Source organism: Artemia sp. Qi Xiang Cuo, chromosome 17 (genome assembly GCF_049724085.1).
Source record: "Artemia sp. Qi Xiang Cuo chromosome 17, ASM4972408v1, whole genome shotgun sequence".
Lineage (NCBI taxonomy): Eukaryota > Metazoa > Arthropoda > Branchiopoda > Anostraca > Artemiidae > Artemia > Artemia sp. Qi Xiang Cuo.
Window position 1 is genome coordinate 27,714,417 of NC_142810.1, and position 21,626 is coordinate 27,736,042.

The following is a 21,626-nucleotide window of genomic DNA, read 5'->3' on the forward strand; positions in this document are numbered from 1 at the left end:
ATAAGTTTTTTTGGTGTTTTGTTATGGGCCGAAGAGGCTTATGTCTTGCAAAATATATAAGGTATATAAAAGTGTAAAATTGTCTCAGATTGATGGATTATTTTTAGTTGACGGTTTTGTCCTTGGCTCACAGTGTTAGGATTTTCTTCTTCTTTTTTTAACACAAAAAGAAGTCTCACGGATACCGGAAAATCGTAAAAATGCTCACGCAGAAACAGCTCATTGCAACGTTGAAGCACAAAAACTGTTACGAGATATTTAAACAGCATAAGTATAGAAATAGGTTAAACCACATCCAAGATGTAAAGAAAAATTTTCAAAGGGATTAAAGTCTTGGATCAAAAGAACATGAATCCTTTTCACTTTAGTCTTGATCTAACATTCCACCTAATAACACTTTGTGACGAATCGGAGTATATTTATTTTGTTAACCTTTTCGCATATATACTGATTAGACAAGGCCAAGTTTGTCCGGAATGGAGATTAGGAGTGTTTTCTAATTCAGGTGAAATGTGGAGGATACAATTCTATTTTTCATCCAGGCGCTGAACAGTGTGCTCGAATTGACGCTACTAACTAGAATAAAAGTTGATTGTGTCCTTACTGTTTCTCTAAGGATACTCTTGGCGTGAAGGTAAACCCTTTAAAGTCGCCTGTTTTATCTTTGCCTCGCACTACCCGCTCTACAAATTCACGATTCAACATGCTGAGTATCCCCAAGGCGATTAATGCCGAATCTCCACTGACTCTCGTTTCCCAGACGATGATTTTAACTTCCCCCAATCGCCATCACGAAGAGCTGTTTACCCCTCAGGAACTAACGAGCCAGACTGAGAGTAGTACTTAAATTTTTCTACACCTTCTTCTACCCTCATTAACCCTAGCGTTAACTCTAATCCCACCTCACGAAAAGTTTCAGTTCAAATGGAATTTTATCCCAAACTGCCAGCTCCCCTTGTTGAGAACTCTGTATGACAGATTTAGTTACCCAAGATCAAATCTGAAACCAGAGACAGTGTTGTGGCTTTCGGAATTGAAGCAAAAGCTAGATCAATCTTCGACTCATATATCCTGAATTATTTCAAATATATTGCCCACAATGCCAAATGTAGAAATATTTAACCCATTGAACACCCTAAATGTGTATAATAATGCCTGCGACATTCCTCTTCCTTTCCAACGTCAGAAGAAAGGATCCAAAGCATTGTAATATCACCTCAGTGGAAGTTATTAATTTATCAGTAATTAATCCTGCCAAGAAAATGACCCTGTACAGTTCTCCCAAGAGGAGCAAAAACCTTAAATAAGTGTCTAGTCAGGTTAGTGAAAATGTCACCGAACAGTCCTGTCAAAATCTGAGTGATGAAGAAATTTCAGTTATCCATGAATAAAAAGGAGTCACAACAAAAAACATTGCTACAAATAAAAAAATTTGTTGAACCCTGACCTTGCCAAAAGTGACATTTTATTAAGAGTTCTTAAAAAAATCTTAATTCTTAAGTGTAGATCTGGTTGATCTGGTTGTTGTAGTTTGTTACATTTATGCAAATTTTACCTATCAGGAAAATGTAGTAGGCTCGAGCATAATTTTAGCTTGTAAATATTTGTACTGCTTTTTTCTAGTGGTCGTTGTTTTGGTTGTGCTAACGGTCATGTTAAGGTGCCCCCTTCTTTTTATCTTAAAGCCTGACAATTTTTCGAGCTACGCACAAAGCATCTGCGACCTCTCCCCCTCCTTGTCGTGTTGTGTTCGACCTCCAATCATGTCTCCCTCCATATTTATTATTGAGTAGCATACCCCGCAGCTCCGATCCTCTCCGTGTGGCTCGAGTCCCCATCCTCCATTTGTTAAAATAAACCCAGCCCCTCTCCTCCCAGACACTTCCCACCCTATTTCCCTATTCCAGCACCATCCTGCTTTTCCATACCCCCTCTCCCTCCGTTGAAGAGCCCTCCCAGTTTGACTTCTTCCTGCCCAATCCTTTTAAAATCCTACCCCTCCCATTAATTTTATTCATAGTGACAACAATGTATGATTCAGGTTTCATAGTTCTTGCACATAAAATTAATCCTGTCATAAATTCTAAATGTTCTCCCTTGCTGTCGACTGGAAACTAGTTCTGTCTTCCTGATCACGCTTCCTCTATATCTATATTGTCTCTTTTCCTAACTCTCAACACCCAGGACAGACCCTTGCCCCATTTGTGATATGAAATAAGTCAAGGGTAAAAATGATACCTTCACAAGTCATTTTCAATTCCCCATACTTTTGTTATGGAACACTAAAAGTCTTAACTTTGAAAAACTTAACGAATTAGAGTCCCTTTCTAAAATATATAGCTAAGAAATGATCGCTATTACTGAAGTACGAGCTCAAAATTCATATCTGTTATGTATGTTATGTTCACATATGTTAAATTAATATTTTCTCCAAGTTAATTAAACTCGGACCCGAAAACCACACTCTGGGTAAGAAAGGTGGCGGAATTCTTTTCTTCTTTCCGTAATGATATTTATCCAATTGAAATCTCAATTCCGCGTTTAGCTCCCTTTGATGAGATAATGTGGGCGTGTGTTCGATTTAAAGTCTTACCCTGTCCTTTCAATTTAATCGTGCTGTGTTGTTTTTCTCACCCTCCTCTCCTAATCAAAGATCTGCTAATAAAATAAATTTAATCGAAAAATTACATACCAGTACTGATTATGTACTATCGAAATACCCTAATGCTAAAATCTTCCTGTTAGGTGATGCAAATGAATTACAACTAGAATCTTAAAGGTTCCAACTACGAAAGGCAACACTACTCTTGATTTAATATGCACCATTCTATTAAACTTTTGCAAAATCGTCTCCGCTCTGCCCCGTCTAGGGGGTAGTTATCACTTCAGCCTACTCTGATCTCCGCTGGTTAAAGTTAAGAGTCCTTTGCTATTCCTGAAACCGTCTATAGACTTGTTATTGACTGAGAACTCTATCATTTTGGCTCTTGAATTACTGCTGAGAATTCGTACCCTGTGTATCAAATAAATTACGTTGACTGCAAAGCTTTGTCCCTCCAAAATTTATTGAGGAGTAATTATGAAGCCCGTTTTCTTCAGCAGAAAGTTAAAAGGTGCCTTTCCCCTAATTTCTCCCTCTGATGTTATAAATAAAATCCTCAATCGTAGGAAATCAATCACTTGCCCCTTGAATACTTCAACTGAATTAATTAAAGCCTTTTCAGACAAAATCGCTGAACCTTTATAAAAAATTTTCAACTAAGTCACAAAATTCGGCATATTCCAAAGTTGCTGGAAACAAGGTTTTACAACACCTATACCAAAGAAATCGACTAGCCTGACTTTCACCAACGTATGTCCCATTACACTCACTTAAGTATTTCAAAAGGTTTATGAAGATTTCCTCTGCGACTGGCTTAAAGTTAAAATGAGTCAACGCATTAGCGTCCGACAGTTTGGTAATTTAAAAAAAAAACTCCACCACCAATTACATTGTGCAGTTGGCACATACTATCCTAAGTAACCCTGAGAAACCAAATGCTCTGCTAAACCTTGTCTTAATCAATTTCCAAAAAGCCTTCGACTTGGTTAACCACAACATCCTAATTCCTAATTCGTTTATTAGTTCAGTTCCGGTCATTTTACTTAACATCAAAAATACATTTAAGGGGGAACAAAATAGAAATAATCACAGCTGTCGCTTCTATGTTAAATATGTTTAGCTTGTATGGCGACAGAAGACGCATTAAGGCATTGATTTTGGTTTCTATCTGTTCCCTTGATCCAGCAACATATTCTGAGTTTGCTATTTTTAATATTTTTTACTTGGCTTTCTAAATTAGACTTTTTCGTGCAAATTCCATTTCAACTTGTCTGAGCAAACGGTAAATACAAGTTTAATAAATTTAACACGGACTTGTAGAGGATTTTGAAAGGAACAACTTGCCTTTTAAGTTTTTTTCCTAATTAGTTCAAAAAAGACATTTTTATCAGTTTATTTAAAAGTTGTTACCATCAGTTTTATATTAGTAACTCCTGAACTGTTGCAAATTTAGTTTCAATAGGCAGGCATAATTAATAGGAATGCAAATAGGAATGCTCCGTCAAATTAGGTTGCGGTCAGAGATTTGGAAAGAAGAGAAAGGCAATTAAAGAAATTGGCCTTGTTAGTTCACAAAAGTGCTTTGTGAAAGATGGTAAAGAAGCGTAATAAAAGAGGCATTGGCTTGGTTACTGTACAGAAGCACAGGGAAAAACTAAAGCAAATATACAAAAAGCTTGGAAGACCTCGACTTACAAAACATTTACTCGACTTGAACGAAACATCTCTTCAAGAAGAGCCTGCAGCAGAAATCCCAAGACTGAAAGTTGTAACTGCGGGTCGCAATTTAGAATCGGATATTTTAAAAAATTCTCGCTGGATGGTTAATGTGCCATATTTTCTAAAGAGCTACGAAGAATTGGTAATCAAACATATGTAAGTACCACTTAGTAAATTTTGTAGAACAGACCACCCGAAGATATTATACTCATTACACGTTTGTGTACTTTCAAGGGATTAGATTCGAATTTTCCAACTTCTCTAAGAATGTTGTTCGGCTTAATTAATATATTTAGCATCATAAAACAAGCAGTCCGGTCGATGGCGAAAAAATCAAATGCACATTATCTAATTATTTTTATTTGTTAGTTTTCTTTTTTTCAATTGTATTCCCTAACATGCTTTCAAATCCAAACACACTGATTTGCCTTAAGAAAAAGAATGTAGCTTATAATTCTTCAATTTTTATCGCACTTTGTCCCTAGTAGAAAAAATGTTTAGAAATGTAGGAAAAATCAAGGAAGATACAAATTTTTGTCGCAAGGAGAAACGCAGGGGATTGTAGCCCCCTAACAAATAGCACAATTTCTAGGCATACAACTATAAATCATTCTATTCTGTAGCGTAAATCTTAAAAAATAGACTTTGATCTTTGACCTTCTACTTAGTCAGTGGCAGATCCAGGGATGGGCCAACTATCATACGGGCACATGAAGTACTTCATAACGATTTATGGAATGTAGTTTGTTTTACTTTTGCTTTATATGTTTTAGTGCATAATTTTACATAATATTTTACCGGGAGATGCACAAGACTCTATAATCTTTTGAGAAGAAAGTTTAAAAAAATGAGGGGGGAGGGGAGGTTATTGAAGCTTAAAAACTTATAACTCTATAATATTTATCCCACTTAGTCCTAGTAGAAATTTCTTTTGATAATACGGGATAAAGATTGGAAGTAAAATATTATTTGTCGCAAGAGGAGGGGTAGGGAATTGCAGCCTCCTAGCAAATAACACTTTTTCTATGCATGCAACTTTCATTCATTTTATTTTGTTGTGTAAACTAAAAAAAAACTAGACCTTGATTTATGACCTTCTCCTTCAAGGGCGAATCCAGGATTTTTTTCGGGGGGGGGGGGGTTACTAATTTTTTACTTTTTCAGGGGGGTTGATAATTTTTTACTCAGTTTTCGCCATTTTTTCTGACAGATTTCTCTCCTTTTAATTTCATTCAAATGATAGCCGATTCGTAAAGTAGGTTTATAGATACATTTTGATGAATTTTCTAGTGAACTTTTCTAGATCAAAGTGACAAGGAGCGCTGGAGGGTTGGAACCACTAATAATTCGTATACCATTTTTTCTGAAAGATTTCTCTCCTTTTAACTTCATTCAAATCATAGCCTTTTCAACAAACATAGCTAAAAATGAACAGAGACGGGAAAATTAAAACAAAAACATCTTTTTTGTCAGAATTTAAAAGACACACAAATAATATTACGTAGGAATAGCCCTGGAACTTACAATTCTTTCGATTTTTTCATTAGGTCGCTAGTCAAAACAAGCTTGAAAGTGTATTAAATCTAGGTTAAATAAATCTTTTATTTATCGAAAGTAGGGGGAGAGGATATTGTATGACCTTAAAATAGAGTGTGGAATTGTAAAACAACAGAGAATTTACCCAAAACGGTGAAATTTGTGTCGAAATTTGAAATTGGACCTTAAAAATATTTTGGCTAATAAGGGATGAAGGGACCTGCCTCAATGGATGTTTTCTGAAGTCAAAAGATCCCAACTATTATTGAGCCTTTAGATAAATACATAATTAGTTCTAAGAACGAGACAAGGGGAGGGTGGGGGTAGAGATTGATGTATAATCCCTTGGGCCGTATTTAGGAATTTTGTTTGGGTATTACTTTTTTTTTTTTTTTTTTTGGCGGGGTGGAGGCGGGGGTGGAGTTTGCCCCCTTCTCCCTCCCCAAAATCAACTTTCACATCAAAAATGTGAAACTGATATTTAGTCTCTCTTGATTTCTGGGGATACCTCCGTCTACGCTGTTATTATGAAAGTAAAGAGTAATATCAAAACCCGAAATGAGCAGAATTTCTTCCTTATAGGAAGGGGACTGCCCCTTCATCATCCCCACTTCAACCTCATGGTCTTAGAAACTTTGGAGGATGCTCATTTGATCAGAAATTGAGATTTCTAGTCTTTTTATAAGTCGAAAGTAATTGGAAACCAACCAGCAGCGGGAGGGGGAAGGTATTTTCCTTGATTTTTTCCGGGGGATCTTCCTCGCCCTTAATATAAAAGTGGGTGAACAAAGTAGCTAGGTACCACTGAAACACGGGTACGGAAATTTACCGCAGGACAGGGTGATGTATAGTGGGGGACACAGACTGCGATAACAACAGAAATAGGGGAATAATTGGCAATCTTGGAGAGAAACGATTATTCTAAATCATAATCAGTCGTATAACGTGTTTTGCGTTGAATACAAATATTTAAACAAAATTTTCCCATAGCTTACTTGGTTGGGATGATTATCAGCTGTAGAATGCTTGGGCACTTCTAATTTAAAGCAGCTTGTACCGATGATTTGTTTTTTTATTGTAGGTGTCAAGACTTCAATCTTATTTCAAATATGATTTTCGACAGAGAGTACATTGTTGGTTTGCGCTCCCGCTTTATCTTCAAATGTGAATCTTGCCAAGAAGAAGCCACGCTTCACACTGATATTCCAGTTAAATTACAAAAGGATACTAAAGCTAGCAGCAGTAACATAACACAAGAGGAAAAAACATAACTGTCAAATAAACGACCTCTCAGCCTGAAACGTAAAAAAATCGACTGGTCAATTAGAGGTATGGACAAAAGAGGCAACAGAAAGAAACGGGGTCTAGAAATATCAACAAAGAAGTTGTAGTTGCTGCTATAAACGCCTGCATGACTCATGCCCAGATTCAAGAACTTTTTTCTATTCAAGAACTTTTTTCTACAACTGCCCATCGCAAAAAACATTTACCAAGTACGAAAGCATTATCAGGGAGTCCATAGAGAAAATCCTTCACGATTATTTGCTAGAAAACGGTAAAATAGAGCGCCGAATGGCATTGAAGGCTGATGGAAAGGTTGACTCCAACGGAATAGTCGATACGTGTGTTATAGTTGATGGAAGTTGGTGCACACGAAGTTATCGTAATAGATACACTGCACTATCTGATTGTGGTATTGTAATTGGATTCTATTCAAAAAGACTCCTTCATGTAAAAATTAGAAACAAATATTTCTGTGTATGCATGGCAAATCGACAGCAAGAATCTACTTTAGTTCCTGAACATAGATGTTTTATGAATTGGAGTGGTTCTAGCACTCAATGGAATCAGATGTACTGGTAGAGGCCTTTCATATTCCACCAGCTATGTACAAACTAAGATATACAAAGTTTATAGCCGATGGTGATTCAAGCACCCATTCAGAAATTATTACAAAGGTTTCATATGGTAGGATAGTAGAAAAAATTGAATGCGCCAATCATGCTTGTAAGTGTTTGAAAAAGAGGCTTTGTAACAAATGCAATGAAAGCGCAGAATGTAGGAAATTTCTCAGTGGTCCAGCAATAAAGAAATTGTGCGATTTGGCAAGAAAAGCAATTGTGCGAACCACTACGCATGCCATGTCGTCAAAAGATCTGATTAGATGGTTAAACGCAATGCCTTTGTATTTTTCTGCGGAAACCACAGACAGAGTACGTCTTGTTCTGAGCTATCCAGAAAAATCGCGGAGCCAGAAAATGAAAAAATCCCAAGTAGTGTCTTCATTAGTCATACATATTAAGGATTAGGCCCTCATTAGACGAGATCGCTTACTGATCGGAAACGGCACAAGTAATTTGGCGGAGTATTTTATGTCCATTGTTGCGGAAAAAATAAAATATAAAAAATATAATAGGCGGAAAAAATATAATGGTAAGCAAAAGGGGACGTTATAACACCCGCGTTACTGCTGCAGGAATACGGTATGCAAAGGGGTATTTAGGTCGCCAAGTAATTTTTAGGAAAGGCATATGAGCAACCCCAACTCGTCAATTGAAAAAACTTACACGTGATAGAATTATGGCTAGCTTAAGGGAAAAAAAATGTAAAGCCAAAAAGCGCCTATTTGGCAGTGTTTCAGGAAAGATTGCTAGCGGAGGATATAAAAACTATGGTCCCAACGCAATTGCTCCAGATATTGACGCAGAATATTTTGAAAATGCAAAAGTGGCTGTTTTGCAGCGCTTACAGTGTTCAGAGTCAGAGATTTGCCAGATTGAATTAGCCACACGCCTTCAGGGACTCTGTATCGACAATAGTTGGCAGCTGCAGAGAAAAAATAGAATTACTTCTTCAGTAGCAGGGCTTATTTGCAAGCAGTGTGTTAAGACAGTAGCTCCAGTAGTGAAACAACTTCTGTATCCTAAACAATACAGAATTAAAGCAATGGAATACGGTCATATCCATGAGCCGAAGGCAAAGTCGTTTTTTGAAATAAAGTTGACTGCAAAATTAGTCCTGCTGGCTTATATATCCACAAAAGTTTTAAATTTTTTGCTGCTAGTCCTGACGGTATAGTACTGTTCCCATCTGGCGAAAAAGCCATAATAGAGGTTAAATGTCCCATAACAGCCAAGAGCTGTGTATCACTGAATGGGTGGAATCACAAAAGTCCAGTTGTATTGAAATCATTGACAGCAGTGAAATGAGACTAAACAGAAACCAAAATTACTATTACCAGATTCAGATGCAACTTGAGTGCTCAGACATCGAAATTGCATATTTTGTTTTATATTTTGGTAAAGGTTCAATATATACCGAGCGGATAGTTCGTGGCAAGGAGTTTTGGTCACAGAAAATGCTACCAAAGCTAGAAAGATTCTTCTTTGAAGCAATTCTGCCAGAAATAGTTGATGGTAGAGTTCCAAGAAGCATGTACATTCGGGAACCATTCCTTTGAAGCAATTAACTTAGTTTCGTATAGATAAATGATTTTTTGTTCAATGAATTCAGCTTGAATCAATTTTTACTATGATAAAAAGCATTTTTACTATAAGCTTGAATTAATATTTACTATCATATGATAGTATCGCGTACCATCATATAAAAAAAAATTAATAGCCGTACCTCCACAATTCTTACTGTTTGACCATGATAATTCGTTTAACTGAAGTTTCAACATAAGTTAGGAAGCAGCTGCTTTGCATATTTTTTTTTATTGTTTTATTAAGATTATTGTTACAAGATGTTGTCATTTACAAAAATGAGTTCCTTATCCTTTCTTTTTTTTTAGTATTTGTCATGTTCATTTTTATCTTGCAGAATTTGGAAGCTTTTTAAAATCAATAGATCGATTCTATAGTTGGACTTTTACGTTATCATTGGGATGATAGGGAGACAGTAGTTGTCTTGGACAGCATTTTTTGCTCTTTTGGAGGGAGAAGGGATGCATCTGAAAAAATATACTCTGCCTGGCCTTTCCAGTAATTTATGTCCCCTCTTTGTAGGGTTTTTATAAACAATGCTTTACGCTGCAGTTCAGTACACTTTTTCTAATGATTAATATAACTATTAAAAGGGAATATCGTACGCATATACATTACAGGGATCTATCTTTCACACATATGCAGGGCTCCTGAATGGGGAGAGGGTACAAGGAGGTCATTTACAAGACCAGGAGACGTTGACAGTAGTAGCAGAAAAGTTGATATTCGTAATAGTAATAACTGTAGCAGCAACAGCACTAGTAGCATCAGCAGAAGAAGCAGTTGCAGCATGTACATAGTGCTCTTGAGTAAGTCAAACCTCCCCCTCAACATATCCCATAAATTTTAAATTAAATACACGACATCGGTCTTGTGATATCTGTCAGTAATATCACAAGACCGATGTCGTGTATTTAATTTAAAATTTATGGGATATGTTGAGGGGGAGGTTTGACTTACTCAAGAGCACTATGTACATGCTGCAACTGCTTCTTCTGCTGATGCTACTAGTGCTGTTGCTGCTACAGTTATTACTATTACGAATATCAACTTTTCTGCTACTACTGTCAACGTCTCCTGGTCTTGTAAATGACCTCCTTGTACCCTCTCCCCATTCAGGAGCCCTGCATATGTGTGAAAGATAGATCCCTGTAATGTATATGCGTACGATATTCCCTTTAATAGTTATATTAATCATTAGAAAAAGTGTACTGAACTGCAGCGTAAAGCATTGTTTATAAAAACCCTACAAAGAGGGGACATAAATTACTGGAAAGGCCAGGCAGAGTATATTTTTTCAGATGCATCCTTCTCCCTCCAAAAGAGCAAAAAATGCTGTCCAAGACAACTACTGTCTCCCTATTATCCCAATGATAACGTAAAAGTCCAACTATAGAATCGATCTATTTATTTCAAAAAGCTTCAAAATTCTGCAAGATAAAAATGAACATGACAAATAATAAAAAAAAAGAAAGGATAAGGAACTCATTTTTGTAAATGACAACATCTTGTAACAATAATCTTAATAAAACAATAAAAAAAAATATGCAAAACAGCTGCTTCCTCACTTATGTTGAAACTTCAGTTAAACGAATTATCATGGTCAAACAGTAAGAATTGTGGAGGTACGGCTATTAATTTTTTTATTATATGATGGTACGCGATACTATCATATGATAGTAAATATTAATTCAATCTGATAGTAAAAATGCTTTATATGATAGTAAAAATTTATTCAAGTTGAATTCATTGAACAAAAAATCATTTATCTATACGAAACTAAGTTAATTGCTTTAAAGGAATGGTTCCCGAATGTACATGCTTCTTGGAACTCTACCATCAACTATTTCTGGCAGAATTGCTTCAAAGAAGAATCTTTCTAGCTTTGGTAGAATTTTCTGTGACCAAAACTCCTTGTCACGAACTATCCGCTCCGTATATATTGAACCTTTACCAAAATATAACACAGAATAGCCAATTTCGATGTCTGAGCACTCAAGTTGCATCTGAATCTGGTAAAAATAATTGTGGTTTCTCTTTAGTCTCATTTCACTGCTGTCAATGATTTCAATACAACTGGACTTTTGTGATTCCACCCATTCAGTGATACACAGCTCTTGGCTGTTATGGGACATTTAACCTCTATTATTGCTTTTTCCCCAGATGGGAACAGTACTATGCCGTCAGGACTAGCAGCCAAAAATGTGAAACGTTTGCGGATATATAAGCCATCGGGACTAATTTTGCAGTCAACTTTATTTCAAAAAACGACTTTGCCTTCGGCTCATGGATATGACCGTATTCCATTGCTTTAATTCTGTATTGTTTAGGATACAGAAGTTGTTTCACTACTGGAGCTACTGTCTTAACACACTGCTTGCAAATAAGCCCTGCTACTGAAGAAGTAATTCTATTTTTTCTCTGCAGCTGCCAACTATTGTCGATACAGAGTCCCTGAAGGCGTGTGGCTAATTCAATCTGGCAAATCTCTGACTCTGAACACTGTAAGCGCTGCAAAACAGCCACTTTTGCATTTTCAAAATATTCTGCGTCAATATCTGGAGCAATTGCGTTGGGACCATAGCTTTTATCTCCTCGGCTAGCAATCTTTCCTGAAACACTGCCAAATAGGCGCTTTTTGGCTTTACATTTTTTTCCTTAAACTAGCCATAATTCTTTCACGTGTAAGTTTTTTCAATTGACGAGTTGGGGTTGCTCCTATGCCTTTCCTAAAATTTCTTGCCCACCTAAATACCCCTTTGCATACCGTATTCCTGCAGCAGTAACGCGGGTGTTATAACGTCCCCTTTTGCTTACCATTATATTTTTTCCGCCTATTATATTTTTTATATTTTATTTTTTCCGCAACAATGGACATAAAATACTCTGCCAAATTAATTGTGCCGTTCCGATTAGTAAGCGAGCTTGGCTAATGTGGGTCTAATGCTTCAAATAAATGGCTAATGAAGACACTACTTGGGATTTTTTCATTTTCTAGCTCCGCGATTTTTCTTGATAGCTCACAGCAAGACGAACACTGTCTGTGGTTCCCACGAGAAAAATATAAAGGACTTGCGTTTAACTATCTAATAAGATCTTTTGACGATATGACATACGTAGTGTTTCGCACTATTGCTTTTCTTGCCAAATCGCACAATTTCTTTATTGCTGGACCACTGAGAAATTTCCTACATTCTGCGCTTTCATTGCATTTGTTACAAAGCCTCTTTTTCAAACACTTACAAGCATGATAGGCGCATTCAATTTTTCTACTATCCTACCATATGAAACCTTTGTAGTAATTTCTGAATGGGTGCTTGAATCACGATCAGCTATAAACTTGGTATATCTTAATTTGTACATTGCTGGTGGAATACGAAAGGCCTCTACCAGTATATCTGATTCCATCGAGTGCTAGAACCACTCCAATTCATAAAACATCTATGTTCAGGAACTGAAGTAGATTCTTGCTGTCGATTTGCCATGCATACACAGAAATATTTGTTTCTAATTTTTACATGAAGGAGTCTTTTTGAATAGAATCCAATTACAATACCACAATCAGATAGTGCAGTGTATCTATTACGATAACTTCGTGTGCACCAACTTCCATCAACTATAACACACGTATCGACTATTCCGTTGGAGTCAATCTTTCCATCAGCCTCCAATGCCATTCGGCGCTCTATTTTACCGTTTTCTAGCAAATAATCGTGAAGGATTTTCTCTATGGACTCCCTGATAATGCTTTCGTACTTGGTAAATGTTTTTTGCGATGGGCAGTTGTAGAAAAAAGTTCTTGAATAGAAAAAAGTTCTTGAATCTGGGCATGAGTCATGCAGGCGTTTATAGCAGCAACTACAACTTCTTTGTTGATATTTCTAGACCCCGTTTCTTTCTGTTGCCTCTTTTGTCCATACCTTTAATTGACCAGTCGATTTTTTTACGTTTCAGGCTGAGCGGTCGTTTATTTGACAGTTCTGTTTTTTCCTCTTGTGTTATGTTACTGCTGCTAGCTTTCGTATCCTTTTGTAATTTCACTGGAATATCAGTGTGAAGCGTGGCTTCTTCTTGGCAAGATTCACATTTGAAGATAAAGCGGGAGCGCAAACCAACAATGTACTCTCTGTCGAACATTATGTTTGAAATAAGATTGAAGTCTTGACACCTACAATAAAAAAACAAATCATCGGTACAAGCTCCTGTAAATTAGAAGTGCCCAAGCATTCTACAGCTGACAATCATCCCAACCAAGTAAGCTATGGGAAAATTTTGTGTAAATATTTGCATTCAACGCAAAACACGTTTTACGACTGATTATGATTTAGAATAATCGTTTCCCTCCACGAGCGCCTATCATTACCCTATGTCTGTTGTTATCGCAGTCTCTGCCTCCCACGATACATAACCCTGTCCTGCGGTAAATTTCCGTACCCGTGTTTGAGTGGTACCTAGCTATTTTGTTCACCCACTTTTATATTAAGGGCGAGGAAGATCCCCCGGAAAAAATCAAGGAAAATACCTTCCCCTCCCGCTGCTGGTTGGTTTCCAATTACTTTCGACTTATAAAAAGACTAGAAATCTCAATTTCTGATCAAATGAGCATCCTCCAAAGTTTCTAAGACCATGAGGTTGAAGTGGGGATGATGAAGGGGCAGTCCCCTTCCTATAAGGAAGAAATTCTGCTCATTTCGGGTTTTGATATTACTCTTTACTTTCATAATAACAGCGTAGACGGAGGTATCCCCAGAAATCAAGAGAGAATAAATATCAGTTTCACATTTTTGATGTGAAAGTTGATTTTGGGGAGGGAGAAGGGGGCAAACTCCACCCCCGCCTCCACCCCTCCAAAAAAAACAAATAAATAAATAATACACAAACAAAAGTCCTAAATACGGCCCAGGGGATTATACATCAATCTCTATCCCCACCCTCCCCGTGTCTTGTTCTTAGAACTAATTATGCATTTATCTAAAGTCTCAATAAGAGTTGGAATCTTTTGGCTTCAGAAAACATCCTTTGAGGCAGGTTCCTCCATCCCTAGTTAGCCAAAATATTTTTAAGGTCCAATTTCAAATTTTAACACAAATTTCACCGTCTTAGGTAAATTCTCTGCTGTTTTACAATTCCACACTCTATTTTAAGGTCATACAATATCCTCTCCCCCTACTTTCGATAAATAAAAGATTTATTTAACCTAGATTTAATACACTTTCAAGCTTGTTTTGACTAGCGACCTAATGAAAAAATCGAAAGAATTGTAAGTTCCAGGGCTATTCCTACGTAATATTATTTGTGTGTCTTTTAAATTCTGACAAAAAAGATGTTTTTGTTTTAATTTTCCCGTCTCTGTTCATTTTTAGCTATGTTTGTTGAAAAGGCTATGATTTGAATGAAATTAAAAGGAGAGAAATCTGTCAGAAAAAATGGCATACGAATTATTAGTGGTTCCAACCCTCCAGCGCTCCTTGTCACTTTGATCTAGAAAAGTTCACTAGAAAATTCATCAAAATGTATCTATAAACCTACTTTACGAATCGGCTATCATTTGAATGAAATTAAAAGGAGAGAAATCTGTCAGAAAAAATGGCGAAAACTGAGTAAAAAATTATCAACCCCCCTGAAAAAGTAAAAAATTAGTAACCCCCCCCCCCCCCGAAAAAAATCCTGGATTCGCCCTTGAAGGAGAAGGTCATAAATCAAGGTCTAGTTTTTTTTTATTTTACACTACAAAATAAAATGAATGAAAGTTGCATGCCTAGAAAAAGTGTTATTTGTTAGGAGGCTGCAATCCCCTACCCCTCCTCTTGCGACAAATAATATTTTACTTCCTATCTTTATCCCGTATTATCAAAAAAAATTTCGACTAGGACTAAGTGGGATAAATATTATAGAGTTATAAGTTTTTAAGCTTCAATCACCTCCCCTCCCCCCTCATTTTTTTAAACTTTCTTCTCAAAAGATTATAGAGTCTTGTGCATCTCCCGGTAAAATATTATGTAAAATTATGCACTAAAACATATAAAGCAAAAGTAAAACAAACTACATTCAATAAATCGTTATTAAGTACTTCATGTGCCCGTACGATAGTGGGCCCATCCCTGGATCTGCCAGTGACTAAGTAGAAGGTCATAGATCAAAGTCTATTTTTTAAGATTTACGCTACAGAATAGAATGAATTATAGTTGTATGCCTAGAAATTGTGCTATTTGTTAGGGGGCTACAGTCCCTTACCTTTCCCCTTGCGACAAAAATTTGTATCTTCCTTGATTTATCCTACATTTCTAAACATTTTTTCTACTAGGGACAAAGTGCAATAAAAATTGAAGGGTCATAAGTCACATGCTTTTTCATAAGGCACATTCAGTGTGTTTTAATTTGAAAGTATCTAGGTGGATAGAATTAAAAAAGAAAGAAAACCATTAAATAAACTTAAACACAAACTATGTATTTGCCCTCTCCTCCGTTGCCCGTGTTGGTTTTTTTATCATTCTGAATCTATTGATTCATCCGAACAACTTCCTAAGAGAAGTATGAGAATTCGGATCTAAGCCCTTAAAAGCAGACAAACATATAATAAGTCTAAGATCTTTGAGAGGTCCATATGTAAAAAACTGGAAGTCACTGGACTATTCACGAACTCAAGGGCGTCATCAGTATTCATACTTCACGTAGGTATTTGTATGCTCTCGTGGGATACTTTGCAATTAATGCTGGATTTGCAGAACTCTGATAATTAATCCCCTAGTGTAGTTATAATTGTTTCGTTGTTTTTTAAGTCCTCTCGTAATTTGGGGATTTTCGATTTAAGAGTCACTTGATTGTTTTCTAGATTGTAGAGTTCATCTTCATAAGAAGGCGGTGGGACTTATGGGAATTAATATTTCCACTTAATTTTTTAATTTTCAGATCGTCTTTATGGAGTATATCGTTACCAATTTTTTGGTAATTGAGAAACATATCAACTTGTTTTTTCAAGTGTTTTATGGCTACTTCATGGTCTGAATTCTTCTCTAACTGGGAATTGTATTTAGCTCGGAGATCAGCCAGGTGTTTGATGTGTTTAACACAGTCAACACAAGGGGGGACTTAGGAAGATAGATTTTTTGAAACTGATTTTGGGGTTGTAGGTTTTGTGGCAGACTTGGGTGTAGAGCGTGGCTTAGAGCCAGGGGGTAGAGAAAGTGGTGTTAAAAGTGGTTCAGGGTCATCATTCGAAGAACGGGGGGACTGGCAGTTTAAACATAACCACTCATCACATTGTTTTCTCTCCTCAATAGAAATGCCTGTACACTTTGGATGAATCCCTGTTGACACCGACTGCACTGCACTGTTCCACTAGAGGCACAAAGTCTGCACTCTGGGCATGTAAATTTCATAGGCCTTGACATAATAGTGAAACAATAAATCCAGTTAATATAGCTCGAAACTGGTCAATGACTGAAATTTGGATTATAATAACTTCCAAACGGGTTTCAAAAATTTAACCCTGCATAGGTGTTAAAAGGTCAAATGCCAGAAAGAGACTAGTTGTATGTAATTATTGCCTTTATATCAGTTGAACATCCCCCTCATCATGGCCTGAAAGTTTCAACCTAAAAGCCCAATAACTAAGCGAACTTCACAGCCAACTTTGACATTTAGTTTTTATCCTGATCCTTAGTATGAAAAGAGGAGAAACATAATAGCTAGGTCTCACTTGAGGACATTAACAGGATTTTACCTCAGGAGACTCTAACATTTCATGGGAGGCAAAGTTTTCAAGAAGGCCAAGAATGTGAAAGAACTTGTGCCATTGGGGAGGAACGATTCTTTTAATTTATCATCATTCATAAAGCATGTTTTTTGCTGAATACTTATATTTACTCATATGTTTTCACAAAGCTAACTCTGTTGGGACACTTTCAACTGTAGAATCCTTGCGTACCCCTATTTTCATATTATTTTGGACAGAACTAAATTGGAAGCAACTCTAAAAACTCAATATATATCAATTTTCGAAGTGTAATAAGAATTTTCCTGTTAAAGTGTTTAAATTGGAAGAAAAGATGAATTGCACTGTTTCTATATCTTTTTTTCATGCCATACCGAATAATTAATACTAACAAAGTATTTTTTTATTTTAAGTTACTAACATTTTTTTCTACTTGATCATGCTATGTAGGGAAAGAGGTATAAGATATGTTTTGCGCAGTATGTTTTGTTACGACCGAATGATTTACGTATTTTTACTTCTATAGGGTGTGTCGTTTCTCTCCACTCACTGTGTTCAATTTTACCGTACCAGAATAAATCCTTTTATTACCATTTAATTAGCCTTTTTTAGATCTTTGGTTGAAATGATGAAATTGTTGGCGGTTTTTAATAAGAATTTCTGAAACGCAATCTAAGTAGGGTTTCATCAACAGAGTTTCACTTTAGCAGTCTTTATCGGCATGGAAGGAGTTGTCCAAGAAGCTTTGGAAGGTGCTCATTCAGCTGAAAATTGGAAGTTTTAGTGCTTTTTATAAGAGTCAAAGGGATTGATCCCAACGCGTTTCCCTCCCAAGCATTTTTTTTCGCTACCCTTCTTCCAAAGATATTTGATCAAAATTAGGCATTTTGTTCAAAATGGAAATAATTGGGACACAATTTAAAGAGCGAGGTGTTGAGGAGGGGGCAAATCCCCTCATATACGTTATAATTTCTCCTTACTTATCGTCAGTTATCATGAACTATTTGATCAACATCAAAATCCAAACAGAGATCATTGAAATGTTGATGTTTTTTCTGCGTTACCAAAAGTATTGCATTCATAATTCTTTACAGTCTCATGAAATGTAATTAAACAAATAGAAAAAATGTTTCAACTAAAGTAAGAAGCAAGTTTAAAACTCATAACAGATTGAAGTTACTTTGTATATAAGGGGGACTGCCCCCTTTTCAACACCCTGCTCATTAAACGAAAGTTTTTTAGTGTTTTGAAAAATCTTTTTTTTTCAATTTCAAATTTTCTTTAAAAATTTGGACAAAAGCCAAACTTCACAATAAAGAGTAAGGAGTTACGGATGAGACAGACTTTTAATCTTTTACATAACTGAACCCATTACAAGCTCTGCAATAGAATTTCTTATCGATAAATACATTGCATTCATTTATTTAAATACAATGAAGTACTTCATATAAATAGAAAAAAGAAAAGATTTTCCCCCTCTGTGCTGGTAGATATGGGAATTTAATATTTTAGCTGTATAGAGAAACATTTTAATTAATTCCGACTCCTCTCTACCTCTTTTAACATTTATCTGAGGCCTCATGAAGAGTAAGCAATATGTCCATTAATATCTACTTTTTTAGGAATCTAACTTATCCCCAACTAAAGGATGACTTCCCCCTCCCCCCCCCCCTCATTGTAGCTGATACGCAATTACAGATTACCGAAGGTAGCCCAATTTCCTTACTAATGATTAGAATCAACTTTGCTCAACCTTGTACTGCCACTATTTGACATTACGTTTTTTCTCACAAGAAAGCATAAAAATCATTTTTTGGTACTTTTGAATCATTTAATTCCTCACTATTTAAAATTGATTACAAATTTATCCTCCTTAGGGTAAAGTGGTAGTTCGGTGCCATAAAATGGCAGAAAACTAGACTTTCCTCTGGCCCAACGTGTATGGTCATTTAAAGAAGAGCTTTCAATTTAGGTTTGAAAGAGCTCCCTCCCAATTATCTTCGACATTCGCTTTGATACAATCACCCATGTGAAAAACAAAACAAAAAAACATGCACCGATGATGTTTCTTCTGAAAAAAAAATGCGAAACTCCACATTTTGAAGATTGGAGCATGAAAACTCTATCGTAGAGCTCTCTGAAGTGATTTTTTTATTAAGGGATTTTCAATAAGATCGTTAACATTTCTGGGGGTGTTCCCCTTTTTTTCAAAAAATAGACAAATTTTCTCAAACTTTTAGTTGTGGGTGGGTGACAATAAACTGAAATAATTTTATATATTTAGAATCAGCATAAAAAGCCAATACTGTCGGTTTAGCGATTGTCAAGAGAATTTCATTTTTAGTTTTGGTGGATATTGGCCCAAGTCACTTTTTACTTCCAGTTTTTTTTTTATCACAAACTATTTGATAAATTTTAAACTGTGTTTAAACCTGCTGATTTTATTTAGTTGAATAGGCTAATAAAAAGAAAGAGGATCAATTTGACAGCTGGATAGTAAGTTTAAATTTAGTTTTTTCTTTCGCTGTTCTGTAAGTTTTCAAATGTCTGAATATAAAAGGGATTTAAGTTCGAGGTGGAAAGTCCTGTTATGAATGAGGTACATTTTACATGGCCGGTATAAAATCAAGACATGGTATCTATGCAGGCGGGATGATTTTTGATTATCTTTAGTCTTTCTGTAAACTATTCTAAGGAGTAGGAAATTGCATAAAGACAAGTCTACTTCTGTTATAATCTATGGAAGCAATAAATCTTTCTGTAATTTTGGTTTGAATCAGATTTTCTTTTAAGATTATATGCATAATTGTTGCATATATTATTGATTAAATAAAACGATCCTTTACGAGGAACTTTTGTTTAAAATTTACTGTATTTTGTTTCATTTTGTATGCAATTTAATTGGTCTTTTAATTTGAGAGTTTTTCACTAAAAGTATTTAAAAATAAACTTATTCCTAAAAAAATAAATACCCTGAAATATATTCCCTGTCCCAACCACAATTGATATTTTTGTGTCTGCCCCCCTGGAATATTTTTGACCGATGCTCTTGCTGAATAATCGTATTCTTTCCTATCCAAATCTTATCATACGTCCATACGTTGTTCTTTAATTGATGTTTCTTATTTTTATAATTCATAGTTTTTTCTCAGTTTGACTAAAGGCTAATACTGAGAGGGAAACAACATTATATATATCTATCCGCTTCTTACCTTGTTTTGCGATTTTGTCTTTTAAAATAAGGTGAGAGCTTGAAACCCTGCTATTCAAATTTTGCAGAGTCAAGTTAAGGACCGCCTTCTAAACCCGTTTGTATTCATCAAAAGATAACCACCCCATTTTCGCACAATAAAAACTCTTCTGCATAGTTAATTTTCGGTTTTCATATCGTCCAGCCTTAACTAATATTCCAATACCTGCCCCAAGAAAGATACAAAAAAGCGCTTGCGATTGGGCGGGTACATAGGACTCATCTACTAACTAATAATTAACTATAAACAAAGGAGCAACAAATAATAAAAAAAGCACATGCAACAGGGTGGGTACATAGAACTCATCTACTAACTAATATATAACTATAAACAAAAGCACAAAAAATAATAATTAAAAAAAATAAATAAAGCTATCGACCTTGACCTAAAAAATATTTTTTTTAATTTATTTTTAAATAAATCCAGGTGCTCAGCCATCCGAATACTCTCATGAACAGAGTTCCACACATTATGTCCGGAAAACCTAGTATGGAAGTCAGCCCTGGTGCCACTTCTATTTGGAACAACGAAGTCACTAGCATGACGAGTTTCATAATGGTGCAAAGACCTATTGTCACTAAAATAATCCTAAAAAATATCAGGACTAATATTATTCCAGCATTGATAGGCGAAAATTCCTATTTGGTAGTCCCATAGCTGTCCTACATTCAACACTTGCAACTTAATACTAGAAAAAGTAAAGAAAAAGAAAAAGAAAAAGTCATCTGCAAATAATGTCGAGCAATAATCTGGAAGATAAAACCTCATACTATCCACTTAAACCAGATACAGGAGTGGGCCAAGAACCGATCCTTGTGGCACACCATACGACACTTGATAAGGGGAAGAAAAAATATCATCAATCATCACTTAATAGACCTCCCACACAAATATTTTTCAAACCACTTCAAATTCACCCCTTTAATACCTAAGCATTCTAATCTTTGCAATAAATTTTTAAAATCTACCGTGTCAAATGCTATCCTAAAATCAAAAAATAGTCTTAGAGAAATTTCACCATTTTCCAAACAATTGTTTAAAAAATCAGCAAGATGAATGGCAGCATGGCTGGTGGAATGACCTTTTCGAAACCCGAATCGGGTGTCACTGAGTAAGCTGTGTTTCATGAGATGGTTATGTAGACGGCGATGAATCACTTTTTCCAAAATTTTTGACAATAAAGGCAGTATCGATATTGGTCTCCAGTTTCCGGCATCTGACCTGGCACCCCCTTTGTAAAGCGGGATAACTTTAGCTTGCTTCAATGCTTCTGGAAAGGTCCCCGTTTCTATAGATAAGTTGATAACGTGGAGAATACA